Source organism: Tympanuchus pallidicinctus, unplaced genomic scaffold (genome assembly GCF_026119805.1).
Source record: "Tympanuchus pallidicinctus isolate F22 unplaced genomic scaffold, pur_lepc_1.0 scaffold30, whole genome shotgun sequence".
In the NCBI taxonomy this organism is placed as follows: Eukaryota; Metazoa; Chordata; class Aves; order Galliformes; family Phasianidae; genus Tympanuchus; species Tympanuchus pallidicinctus.
This window is the reverse complement of record NW_026294748.1, coordinates 2,348,435-2,360,890: the sequence shown is the minus strand read 5'-3', so window position 1 is coordinate 2,360,890 and position 12,456 is coordinate 2,348,435.

Here is a 12,456-nt window from a genome sequence, read left to right as displayed (position 1 = left end):
GAAGATCTGCAAACTTAGTTTGCATTTTGATTTTCCTTTGATGCCTTCTCCCCTTTTATTCCCCAGGCACCTGTGACGATTAATATCAAAGGGTATCATTGCAACTTTTCCTCCTGACATTCAAACCAAGCAATTTTGGTGGCTGTCAGTCATACACAAGGAAGGGCAGGAGGTGAGGCCAGCTCTCCCTCAGATCCAAGCGCTTTTTCTATTTACATTGACACAAGGAAGAGCTGAACATGTAGCGAACACACGAGAAATGTCAGCTTTACTCATAGACCTCTGCATGAAAGGTGAGACCTGAATATTGATCTCTTCTTCCAGGCATTGGGCTCTGCAGGTCTGTGAGCTCAGGGACAGTTGTGTCTACCTGTGGGGTGCAACGCCAATGACTACGGCTTTGGGATCCCAAACACTGACTGATCTTCTCATCTCTTTCCTCAACTCAAAATGTTAACACACTCCACAACTAGCAATGAAAGGTAAGAGAAGAATCAACTTTTTTTTTTTCTTTGAGCTCAAAAGGAAAAGTAATTTAGCAAACATTACTGAAAAATCAGGGTTTTTATAAAAGGACTTGCGCTGCGCCTCTCTTTATTATTGTTTCTTCCTCTCTCACCCCTTTGCTGACTGACAGCTCCCTGACGATATATTCTCTCCATCAGCAGGTGTTTTTCATAATGTTTCATTTGTGGCACTGGAAGCTGGATGGCCCCTCTGTACCTCCTCCAGTTTTTCTCCTTTTCCAATTGCTGCATAGATTGAAGAAATCACGGAGAGTGCTCTGCACACAGTGCGCTCCTGCAGTAAGGTGCTTCCCTTTCCCAACCTCTAGATCTTCCAGTGAGTGCTTCCATGATAAGAGCAGAAAATGCAGATAAAGGCAAGGGACAAATGAATATTTTGCTCTAAGAATGAGATACATTTCTGAACCCTGCCTGGTTTGCTCAGTGCAGGCATCCTGGGTACCACCAGTACCCCTGGCACTGGGTCTACATTGCTGGAGAAGCAGCAGCCCAGGAGCACCGAATAGAATTGTTAAATGGTTTGGGTTGGAAGGGAGCATCAAGGGCAGCCTGGTGCAGCTCCCTGCAGCGCACAGGGACACCCACAGCTCAGCAGTGCTCACAGCCCCGTCCAGCCTGACCTTGGCTGTCTGCAGGGACGGGGCACCACCGCCTCTCTGGGCAACCTGTGCCAGCGCCTCACCGCCCTCACTGCCAAACCTTCTTTCCCATATCCAGTCTAAACATTCCCTCTTTTAGTTTGAAACCATCTCCCCTTGTGCTGTCACAGCAGACCCCGCTAAAGAGTCTGTCCCCTTCTTACACCCCCTGTAGGTACTGAGCAGCACACAGTACCAACGCAAGGCATCATTTCTCCAGCAGCCCAGGGGATCTGAACACTCAAGTGGCAGATTAATTTCAATGCAAACTGATCGGAGACGAGGAGATAACCACACCGTTTATTTTGTGGGCAAACAGCAATTCCTTTACAGCCTCGATCTCAAAATACTCTCCCTTTGTTGTGCCATCGCTGCCTCAAACACAAATTCAAAAGAAGCTCAAATAAGTCCATATTTCTCTAGGATCAATTTGCACAAACCCTGTGTTTGCTGTGTTTACTTCGTTTGCCAAAATTAGAAGTGAAAGCCAGAGCAGCAGGATGGGAGACACTCCCCTGGTTGGAATTACTTCCACTTTTCCTCGAGGGTTCTTACTGACAGCACAAATTTGGGGCTTGTTAACACATTACAAGACATCAAGCGTCACACAGCTTTTGCTTTTCAATCTGCTTGTTTCTGTTGCTTCGTTGTGGTGACAGTTTAAATCTGAGCAGGAGGGGGGGCAGCCTTTGTAGCAGCAACGTTTGCTGCCAGCTTTGCTGGATTTGCTTCCAAAAAGGAGCAGGAAAGGTCCTTCCTGGGTAACTGCAGAGGGGTCAGTTGGTGTGGGGAGATCTCTGCCATGGAGGGGGGAGAGCAGAGCCGTGCTCTGCCTGCTCATCCCTGCACGGCTGCCAGGTTTGATGCAGAACCCAATGAGATTATTCCAGCTAAAGGCTCTGAATCACCTCTTTAAAAGGATTATGCTTCTAAATGCCTGGACACGTTTGGGAATCAGAGCCCAGTGCAGGCAGCAGAGATGCACGGGGAGATCTGTGTGCTGCTGGTGTGCTCGGCTGCCTGGCACTGCAGCTTCCCAATGGGAAAATGGCACTAAGCATGCTGCCTTGCCTTATGGGGGAGAGGGAGGAGAAAGGCATTAAAGGCTGTGCGATGCTCACCTCATACAGCCCAAGGGAGCAGATGAGTGGGATTTTTTTTCTCAAGTATTTTAACAGAGAATAGCTCTACTGACTTCAGTGGCGAAATGGAGCCAATTTGCACAGCCCAAGGATCTGACTCTTGATGCTTATCTAAAGCTTCCAGGACTACAAATGAGGGCTGCAGGTATCACAGACACATCCTGCTGCATGCTGCTATGAAGCACAACACAAGCGGTTGTAATAGCAATGGGAAGTTCCTGGTACCACTGCCCTCAAGGCAGGGAGCTGATGATGAGCATTTCCTTGCTGGCAATGGATAACAGCAACAGTAATTCATCTGCTCATAGGCTTGAAGAGAACTGCAAAGCACAGAAGCCTGTAAAAGGATGGGAGGTGCAATAGAGAGCTTGCTCTGGAATTCTGGAGTAGGTTCACATCCACCTTCTGGTCAGATCCTATGGCCTTCCTCACCTCTGCTGGCAGATTTCTAGCACTGATATCCTGGCATATTGCAAGACCAAGAGCCATAGAGAACCTCAGACCCCGCTGTGCATCTAAAATGTAATCAGATCCCAGAGTTTTATTTATTCATCCTCAATCACAGCCTGCAGCCTCCATGATCCCTAATCAAGACAAACACTTTCCAATGACTGCCAATAGGTGTAGTCATTTTTCATCCCTTTCCACTCTCACAAAGCCCTGGGTTGCTGTTTCCAGACAGCCAGATTCCCCCAGCTGGGGATGTACCTGTATCTTGGAGATTTAAGGTTATCCCCTACGTACTGATGTGACTCTTCCCACTCCCATTGGCACAGCCAAGATCTCTGCTGATGACCCGATACCTACAAGGCATCTGATCCTAAAACCTATCAAAAAAAACCCATGCCCATCCTTTGATGCAATCTCATTTCCAGCCTTACACATGGCTCATTCTGGTCTGAATAGTTCACACTTCCTTCTGCACAAGAAAAGATCTTCCTTGGCCATTTCCACTGATCTTCATACTGTCCACCAAGCCCTATTACAATTGGTAGTTAGAGATTTGTGCGTTTGTTTTTATGGTGTCTAGGAGAAGGAAAAAAGAACAATCCTTTAGCCTGCAGGTAGGAACTAATATGAAAAATGTTCATGCAGGATCAAATGCAAGGTTGGAAGGAACTTCAGAGGAATCACTCAAAGCTTAACTGTCTAAAACCCAGCGTTGCCCTTTCTGGCAAGGACCAGTGTGGCAGTTTTAATTCCAGAGAAGTCTTCTATGCCCAGAGAAGATATGGCTTGAAACAATCCATAATTTATATGCACAAACATTTTTTTTTTTTAAATGCACAAAATAAACCAGTGCAAAAATGACAGCTGGGAAGAAAAAAAAAACAACACAACAATTTGATCCATTTCCAGACTCTGTTGGAGGGCTCATCCACGCTAAGAGGAACTTCATACTGCTGTCTGAATAGGATAAGTGAGAAAAACCTCATCAAGCCTGGAAAAGACAAATTTCCTGAAAGCTGTCAATCTGCAGGCTGTGTGTTACAGCTGAAATGCTGGTGTTAGCATCGCATCAAAGAGACAGAGCTCCTGGAGGACTCGTTTTTTGTGCCACGCTGATGTTCCAAGGCAACGGGACAGGTCCTGTTCCTGGAAGGGAGCTCTGGAAGGACAGAAATGCCCTGACATCCAGAAACACCTGTGGTTTTCCTAGGAAACGGGCTGGATGGAGGGCAGGAGGGGATCATCTCCATCTGCATTCTGAAGCTGCTCTAAACACGACAGAAATATGAATGGGATTTGGTTTACACTTTGTGCAAAGCCTGCAAATAGTCTCATACAGAACTAGAATGAATCAGGTCATAAATAGAGAGGATGGGAAGGAACAGTTGGTATATACACCACGCATTTAATAAGACACATTGCATTTACTAACCCTTCTGCTCCAAAGGATCACGTTCCCCATTCGCTTAGCTCTACTTCAGCCTTAAGACAGAGCCTTGTAAAGCACGCGAGAGGCAGACAACATAAATACAAGTGCTTTGACTGCCTGGAGCACCCTGCCCTGAGTCAGTGCACACAGGGAAGACCTCAGGCACATACCAAGCAGCTCTGCTCCAAGCTGGCATGGCACGAGGCAACGGCATTTCTCAGACAAGCACACGAGGGACGGGGAATTTTAATATCTTCTTCCCCTACAAGTAATTTCCAGTGTTTATGCTCTGTGGAGCTCCTTACGAGTGTCAGAGCAGAACAAATGTCAGTTTTAATGGACTTGCTAAATCATAAAACCCGTTTGCAAAATTGCATCTGATTAAAACATGAAAACGTTCCATTATTCACCGAAGATCCCAGGCAGCAAAGGGAAACTTTGGCCCACGGGACTTTACCTCCGTCACAAAAACCAAGCCTACAATGCACCCTCGCCAAACACAGAGGCATTTTCCCAGAGAGGAGGAAATAAAGCTTAGCATTCATCATTTCATCATTAATTCTTGTAGCGACATAAAACACAATGTGAATTACAATGCGCATCCCGGCAGCACGCACTGTCATGGGCAATATCCAAATGCTTCTGAGATGTAGATCACAGCTCCCTTTGGGAGAAGGCCAGCTCTGGAACGGGCCAAAATATTTTGTTTCTAAGGCAGCTGACGCTGAAAGAGTTTCCTATTATTCATCCCCATTCTAACCTGCCCGCGTTCACCAAAAGCCTGCCTCCTACTCCATATGGGAGGGAGTAAAACTGGGAAGTTGTTTTCCATATGGACAAAGCAGATGCGGCTATAGAATCTGTGTTATAAAATAGGGCTGCTTTAGAGCAAATAGCACTAAAACCTGGAAAGATACCCATCAAAATGATGATGTTGGGCCATTTACTGGAAAGAGCGCAGAGGCTTAATTCTAACTGTGCTCTCTAGATGGTGATGCAGAGCAATTATCCTTCAGTTTGCCGAGTATGTAACCTTTGGTAACAGTGCATTCTGAAAAGTGACAGAAAGTGATTTAGCCAAACACGCCGCTTCCAGATAGCTGCCTACATCCTAGATGTCAAACAATGCATCAATCAGCACTGTACTCTTAAGCTGTTATTTAATTTCCAAGGGATTTGGGAAGAATGTTTCTTCCCAGAACCTGATTTTTTACTTTATTTAAATAATAAATAACGCAGCTGCAGGGGAAGAGGTAGGAAGGGAAGGGGAGCAACTCATTTATTTTTGCAAAGGCAAAACCATAACATTTGAACACATCCAAAGCCAAAACAGTTCACTTCAAATGGTTCCAAACTTTGCATTGTTCACGCACCCAAAGAGCTGATTACGTTCTGGTTCCACAATAGCATTTCCATGACAACTGCTATATGCATTGTTTTCTAAAAGGGCAGAAGGGTACAGATAATCTCAAAATGAAATGGTTTCTCTGAAGGTTACCAAAGCTGATTTTTCTCCAAATGGGTGCAGATGCGCCCTGGTCTGACCGTGTCAGCACTATAACAGGACATGCAGGACCATTGCTGCTCTGACCAATGCCAAGGAAGAGGCACAGAGGGATGCTGCACTGTGATGAATCTGGATGAATCCACATACAGGACTAAAGACTCTTCTCAGACTCTCCTAGAGCATCCATGACCCTACTGGAGATGTCAAGTGCGATCTCTGCCATACAGAGAAATTCCCCTTTAACATATAAAGCAGAATAGATTCAGCCAGAGCCAAGCTGTGTTTCACAGCTAAACTAAAGCAGAACTGCTCTGAAATATTTGGATGAGAGCATCAAATAAGAGTAACAACCCTTCTGTCCATCAGTGCTATCGAAGTGCCTTCTCTGTGTCTGAGGGATGCTGAAGTTCAGCTTAGGCAAATTTCCCACCACTGTGCAGCAGTTTTCATGCAAAGGTTAATAACTCCCAGTACGTTCTGTGAGCTCAGCACTTCTCCTGAATTTCAGCTTGATGTACTGCCCTTTTCACCAGGAGCACATTTCTTCCTCCCTCCCTCCTGCTAATCAGTTTTATCAACACAGCCCCAGGTGAAGAATGGCTTTCAAGATACATAGACTGCGAGACAGAAAGCGTTGCTTACACCAAATGATAACAGTCAACAGAATCCTATTAATAAGCTACAGAAATCCAGCTAAGACCCAGAATCACAGCTGATGTAAACTGAAATAGCAATGACAATTTATACCAAAAAAGAGCCTGGCCTTGTGAGTTTATAAATCTCAATGCTCTTTAAAAACAAAGCAGTAAATCATTTTGCCTGAGAAATGAGAATATCAATTATATTGCTCTATATCCTTCCCCTCCTCACTATAACCATTGATTTGTGCTTCCCTATTTCATCCTAGGATTTTTGAAGGCGGCTGAAAATTTATGGCTTCATTCTACAGAGAGGAAAGCTGAGGATCTCTTGAGTTGGGGGTGCTCACCAGGCTGCAGGGGATAGAGTTCACCTTTCCCTGTTCTTCTTCCCATACAAGATCTACAAGATCAACGTGTTTGTATTCCCCCGCCCCCATCAGCATCCATCTGCTCCCAATGGGTGCCACGTTGCGTGGGGCAACAGCATGTTTCCCTCCCAAAGGATGCTGGAAGAGGGATGGGCTGCTTCTATAAAGGCTGAAGCAAAGCATCCATAGCTGCATTTGATTAAAAGCAATATTGATGCTAAGCTCTTGCACTGCGTTTGCCATCCTGAGACTTGAAATGATCAACATAATCAGCTCTCTTAGTCCAGAAGAAAGTAATTGGCTTAAGGTCACGCGGAGTCTCCAGGGAGGACAAGGACCAGACCCAGCTTTTTGACTTGAAAACAGCACTGAAAACGTTCCCTTTCCTCCCTCCTCAAGTTTTTCCTTTCAATCCTGAATCTGCAGTTGGAAGGGGATTCCCTCCGTGCAATGCTCCTCAGCTTCCCTACTGACTTACTTGCTAATGCAACGTAAAGGACAAGACTGGTGAAGGACTCATGAGAAGGTTCTTCTCATGCAGCACAACAGCTTGGAACAGCTGAAACAAAAAGTTCATTCTGCCATCACCAAGGTGAGGCACATGGCACTGGCACAGCTGCCCAGGGAGGTGAGAGAGTTACCATCCCTGGAGGTGTTCCAGACCCATGGGGATGTGGCACTTGGGGACATTGTCAGTGGGGATGGTGGGCTGGGTTGGGCTGGTTTCGTGGCCAGGGGCTACACTTGCTGCAGCAGTTTCAGATGAAGAAAACCATAGGACAGCTGCATTACAGATTAACAGAATCACCAAGGTTGGAAAGGACCTTCAAGATCACCCAGTCCAACCATCCACCTACCATCAATAGTATTCACTAAACCATGTCCTTCACCACAAAATCCAAACGTTCCTCTGCCAAACTTGATGTTGTTGCCAAACTGGCATCAAGACTTCCCTGCATTGTGCACTGCTGAGCTGCAGCTCTTTTCTCTATCTGACACTGCACTTGGGACAGTTGGAATAAAAGCACAAGCAAATAGCAAGCAGCATCTTACATTCTAGGCACAGCTTTAAGTTAGAAGCTAGAAAAGCCAGAAGTGAAAGACAGAAATGAAAAAGGCAAAGATTGAGTATTTCTGATGATTCTCCTGACATCCTGGCTGGAACACAGCATGGCAGCAGCTTCACAGGATGCCACTAGCTCCTATCACAGCTTCTTTAAACCCATTCATTCCTCAGATTTCAGCACAAACTCTGCAGGCCAACACATATCCATGCAGAAGGACTCAGGATTGGCTTCACCAAGCCAGGACAAAGCTTAGGTCTGCTTGTACCCCAGTTAACATCTGCAGGGGGGTGCATCAATAAAGCCTTTGCCTAAGAAATAACTTCCATGCAAAGCTCAGGGGTTACAGTTAGTCATAGACATAACAGCTGCAGCTTGGAACAGAGGTGACAACAGCACAGAGCACACAGTCATCATCGTTTCTCTTTTCTGTGCTCATTCCACACCATTTACAAGCAGCTCAAGATGCAGAGGATCGTTACTTGAGATCAACATTGACCACAATGGAAAGAAAATGAAGAGCTTCTGAAGATGCAAGAAATTAATTATACGAGTAACAACACCTTAGAAAGCATCAGCATTTTCCTTTTAACTTCCCTCCCTCCACTTGCCAGAACTTCAGCTAATTTTGAGCCAGAGCTCAAAAGCTCAAAGCTCAATTCTTCTGCGGAAAAGCTTGATGGGGACTAATTGATCTGAGAGAAACTCAAGCATGAAACAGAAAAAGCCTTTCGCCCTATGTATTATTCACATTTTGTGGTAAGAGAACCTCAAGACGGGCTCTGGGACCTTCCAGTCAGCGTAGATTTGCCAAATTCAAGCCACACTCTTGGCTTTTTTTCCTAAATTGCCAGCAGCCATGCAAAGAGAAGACAGCAAAAGCCTCACTGTTTTGTAATGGAAGCAAAGCAAAAGAGAGGGAGAGAGGGCATCCCACCTGTTGGCCAAACCACGTCAGAAAGTCACTGCAGAGTGGGGAGAAATGCTGAGCAATGGCTCTGTGCCTCCTGCCAGGTGCTGCTGATCAGGCTGAATCCTGCATATTTGCTTCCCTCCAAATAAGAAAGCTGTTTTGGTTTGGGTTTGTTGTACTTTCCCTCCCCTTCTCGACTACAACATAAAAACAAGCCAGGGAAACAGATATAAATGTCCACAACATGACAAGATTATACTGCAGAGCTGAGACGTGGGGAAGTGAGAGCAGGGAAGATGTACTGGTAACTCTTAATAGAAACCACAGCAGATAAACAGTCAGGAACAAGGAAATCTATGCTTACTTCTTAGAGCATTGTTTATGTTAATAAAGGTTTGGTAATGAATTACTGGTAAGTGGCTTCCTTTAGTGGGAAATTATTCAAGCAAGCAGGTGCAGCTTAGCACACATTTTTCTCCTTCACTGCAGGAGACACAGTGCAGGGACAGCCAAGCACAGCTCCCAGCCAAACAGCTGCAGTGGGGTGCAGAAGGTGACTGACACGTGCTGGGAACAGCTGGGTGCACACAGGAAGGAAGGATGCAGCTGCTCGGACACCCGTCCTACTCAGTGCAAGATCCAGCATTGCAAACACTGCTGCCCTCAACATCTTGTTGGCCGCCATGAAGACGTCCTGATAGAATCATAAAGGTTGGAAATGACCTCTGAGATCACTAAGCCCAACCCCAACCCATCCCCATAATGCCCACCGACCACGTCCCCACCATGTCACATCTCTAGAGTAGTGGAATGCCTCCAGGGACGCTGACCCCACCATTCCCTGGCAGCTGTGCCAATGCAGCACCACTCTTTTGGAGAAGAGCGAGCAACCAGAACTCTCATCAGTGCAGCAGGACAGGTTTGTGATCACATCTTTCCCATGCTCTGGCTCCACCTCAGCTCATCTGTTTGCAAAACAGACAGAAACAGCTTTGCCCACACTGGCAACTAAATCCCATTTTTGCTTGCAAAAGGCTCAGTCACTAACACAGCGCTCATAATTTTGGTTCCTCAATGGATAAATATGCTCACCGCCACTCTAAGCTGTCACAAGGATTTGTATCTGCCTTCATTACATCCCTTCCAGCCACAGTATAATTACATCCGATGTTGCTTTAAGTCTCAGTGAGCAAAGAAATTCAAGAGATTAATCAGAATATTTCTCAAGAAGAGTTCTAAAAATATTCTGAATAGACCAGAAACCCAGATGAGCGGCGCCCTCGTTTATTACTGAGCCAAGCTCTGGATGCAACAATCAATTGACTTGATAGGTAACACAGATCGTCTGCCTCTCCCATTTCTTTCTAGAAGATCTCACTCAGATCCAGACCCAGTCTGTTTGGGTTTTTTTATTGCCTCTCCCTCACTGGAGTTTATTTTTGTACGTGTGTTTTCAGCATTCTCTCCATGTGTGCTGTTGTCACGATTTCGAATTAGGTTTTTCCTTTCTCATTGTCCCCATCCTATAACAAATACCTTTTGCAACACCTGTGTCCTAAGATGCTGTTCAATTCTGTCCTTCCAGTAACCTGCGAGAATTTTGTTGCTGCTTTCAAGGCAGTCATGATGTAATTGCAGACATGCAGCAGAAGTTTCCCATATGGTTCTCAAGGCTTTTTTTTATTATTAAACACAGACCTGGCTTTCCATAATACATAACGCGACACAACCAATCAGCTTTCCACACAAAGTAACACAGCTTCCTCTACACCACCTTTAGGGGTTCGCCCTTCTTGCCAAGCCAATGTTCTGACCATATCTCCACGTGCTCTTGTCACAATGGCATAAGTCTACTGGCTGGGCAAAGCTTACAGCTGATTTACGTCAAGAGCACCAGAACAAGAGCAGACACTCGTCATTTGCAGCTGGGCCAGGAGAGCTGTACAGAAGGATGTAAATATTCCCACTGGAGCAGGCAGAGAGATCTGATCCAGGAAAATTTCAGTGCTTAGATCAGTGTCACTTTAGCTGCTACCAAGAACATTTATTGCAAATATATAACGCAATAAAATCAGGGAATTGCTTTCCGTGGTGTAAATGACCTTGTGAAGGGATGAGGGATAACAGAAGAGGGCAGTCAGTCTCCCTTGCTCTTTGTTGGGAGGGGGAACTCATGCATAAACTACGGATTACAAAAACCAGTACAAGCTCCAAAGGAAGCCAGCCTGCAATAGATTGCCTGGATACACCATGAGCAAAGGGAATGTAAGATGGGCAAAGTGCCTGCAAGATGGAAATTACATGGGAGAAGAAGTAGGTATCACTGAAGGAAGGAAAGAATATTAAAAACAGAGTATCATGATTCAATGCCAGAACTATTAGGAAAGCAAAGGAAATATGCTAGAAAGCTGCATAATCCATATCAGTCACTGGATGCTTTTCCACTGGGGAAGACTGGAGGTGCCAAGGTTGAAAAGCCTGCCATTCATTATTTTTGATTTAGAGCTGCACAGACACGAAGAGCTTTGCATGATGCATTGGTTGTATATTCTCCTATTGATCTCTCAGACTTAGTTTTCTAAACTTGCCATCCATCACCCCCAGCAATCCCACTCAAATTCCCCTTGAGGGGAGGCTAAGGAGAACCAACTGTCCTGTCTCCCAGGGCCACAGCCAAATGGTTTATGAGAGCCAAGGATGCATGGGGACTTGGGTTCATCCACTGCCTTTGTGATGGATTGGCAGCATTTGCAAATACTATTTTCCACCTACTAGGGTGGACGTAGGGCAAGAGCCTCCTTGAGCAAGCTGAGCTCCCCAGGCATGCTTTGACAAGCAGCTCTGTGTATCTAATACTTATTTCCCCCATTGCTCCATCCTAAGCAAGAACAGCCCCTGAAGTGGGTACCAGAAAAACCTCATGGAAAGCCAGATTTGCCCCAAGCAAGGACCAAAAGAAAGCACAGAATGAAGTGTTTCAGGATCCGTCTCCCACATGTCCAGCTATCATTCGCTTTTGCTGCGCTCTGCCAAATGTTTCATGAAAGCATTGATGGCTCTGACAGTTCTGAATCCATCACCTTAATTCCTGCAGAAACTCTGCAAGGATCTGTAAGAAAAAACTCTCGCAATGCTTCTCCCCACCCCCTTCTTGTAAAAGATGCAGATGTTACCAACACAAAGCATTATTCATTTCCTCCCTTTCTGACATTTCAGGTATAAAAAAGGAAGCCAGTTATAAAGGGGACACGTAGGTTAAGAGCAATCTGTCTGTGCTCAATAAGAGAGGGGAAAAAAAGAGAAGTGAAATTGTACATTATTAGCTGATCTTCCGTCACCCTCGCAATACAGAGAACAGCTTAGGAGTCAGGGAGAATTTAAAAACCCATCAATGGCTCCAAGGGAGCAATGCTCACTGGGGGAGGGAGAAGCGTTACTGCCTAACAGGTTACATCCAGGAAATCTCCACGTTTAGAAGGAAATTGCAGTGTTTTTCTTTTTCCTTCTCTCCAGAAGAAGGTCTTTGGACAATTACACACGTTGGGTTTGGGTTTCTCTATGTACCAATTTAACCAACCCACAGCAAAGCCACCTACGTCATACAGTCATGGAATCATAAAGGCTGGAAAGACCACTAAGACGACCCAGCCTAACCTTCAACCCACCCCCAAGCCCACTAACCACATCCCTCAATGTCACGTCCACTCTTGAGCACCTCCAAGGATGGTGATCCCACCACCTCCCTGGTGCCAGCATCAGCACAGCGCGTTCACGGCA